Genomic DNA, 1,696 nt, shown 5'->3' with positions numbered 1-1,696 from the left:
AACTTAATTACAAAATTACACTTTGCACCTCGTATATTACTATTAACACAAAAATAATATATATATATATATATATATATATTTACGCCACATAAATAATAACTGTTAATTAATGTTATCGTATATAAATATAAAATTAAAGGCTAATTCATAAATTGTATCTCAACTCAATATTATTATTATATAATAATATAATATTGACATTTCATAAGCCATAAGTCGTTACATAAGTTAACTGTTGTACTTCCACAGTTATAACAACTTGCATTACTGAAGAAGTTCTAACTGCTTGTTGAAGTTGAAAGCCATTTTAACTTAAATTAATTTCACATTTTCAGTGGTCTCATCTCAACTATAACATTAATCATAATATGTTAACTCTGGTTATCTTTCTAGGTCTACAAATTTCTAGTTCGTTAAAAGGTTTGGCAAAGTCAGTGTAAACACCAGCATGTTGTTCAGTTTTCCAAGGCTTATCGTTACGTTAGACTTAGAGTTTAGAAGTAACTGCTAATATTATTAATTGTTTTACAAATAGTAACAATTAACATTCAATATGGTCGTAAAACTAATAATCAGACCAGTTTAAATGTACATATAATGATATAGTATACTTTAATAATACAAAACTCAAAATCATGTATAACCACAACAAACCTGCTAATACTCTGTCAAAGAAAGCAAATCAAAAACCCTGCGATACGCTTTTTTCCACGATGCCTAAACGGTAAATAGTACATATACATTAATACGTACCTTCCACGAGGCTTAAGACCTGCAATGTTTTGTTCAACACTATTAAACAGCTGTGCGTAACCTATACACACTACCTTCCATGCATGTCGCAACGAGCGTAAGACAGCCAATAACAGAAAACTTCTTAAAATAGCTTTCAAAGCACGATTTCCCATAGGGTGGCAGCACAGGCGTACCTGGTCGGTTCTGCAGATTTTCACTCGAAACGTCGCATGGAAATTTCTTGGACAATAGTTCAATAACATCTACTAATCGAAGGATTTTGATTGCAGGTTTAATACTTCTTTAGTGAAAAACTAAACAACCATTCACTCATAATCATTTGAAAGATAGCAGACTCCACAAAAAAGGCTATTGGCCTTTTTTCTTTGACAATCAGCCTTCTTCGGCTATTATATAGTATCATCAAAGTTCCTATTTTTACAGTAATCCTGTTTTCATTGGCAATAGCAGACGTTGATTTGTAAGTAACGATATTTTTCTGACACTTTTACAAAACTTAGTTGGACACAAGCAAAGCATGCTAAATGTCAGCAAAATGTAATTTCTTTACATTAGTGCAAAGTATTTTGCTATGCACAAAGTCATTTTAACATCTTAACGTGTCCTTGATAAGTAGTTGATTTATTTTACTGCCAAATTCTGCACAGACTGGAAGAACATGAATTATGGTTATATTTTAGCCATCTTATACGTGAGTCTAATGATGAACATATAAATCTGGTGGCAGCTGTTTGTTGTTGTTTCCCACTAAGATGTCATAGCACTACATACAGGGTTCTATAATGCTACACTTCTCAGTGCGCATGCGCTAGATATGGTCATTCTATTCTAATAGACAAATATTGGCGGTAATATCCTTTAGTTATACGTCGACCCATCAGTGAAACAGACCGCTGTCCGCCTTTACATAGTGGAATGACCCAGAATAACAGGTAGC

At 32.7% G+C, this 1,696-nt stretch overlaps 1 protein-coding gene across 2 annotated transcripts in view; it reads right to left on the bottom strand.

The window, feature by feature from the left end:
* Positions 1 to 860, bottom strand: part of LOC106473309 (dnaJ homolog subfamily B member 6-like) — a 22,565-nt gene extending 21,705 nt beyond the window's left edge. The window contains exon 1 of one of the 2 annotated variants that reach the window (XM_013933991.2): positions 757 to 860. The gene's annotated coding sequence lies outside the window, so the exon portion shown is untranslated. Of the gene's footprint in view, positions 1 to 657 lie in introns of both variants that reach the window. The other variant, XM_022401770.1, reaches the window with a different exon arrangement.
* Positions 861 to 1,696: the final 836 nt, after the last annotated feature.

The sequence above is a fragment of the Limulus polyphemus genome, unplaced genomic scaffold (genome assembly GCF_000517525.1).
Source record: "Limulus polyphemus unplaced genomic scaffold, Limulus_polyphemus-2.1.2 Scaffold6060, whole genome shotgun sequence".
Taxonomy (NCBI): Eukaryota; Metazoa; Arthropoda; class Merostomata; order Xiphosura; family Limulidae; genus Limulus; species Limulus polyphemus.
This window is presented reverse-complemented; position numbering and strand designations above follow the sequence as displayed.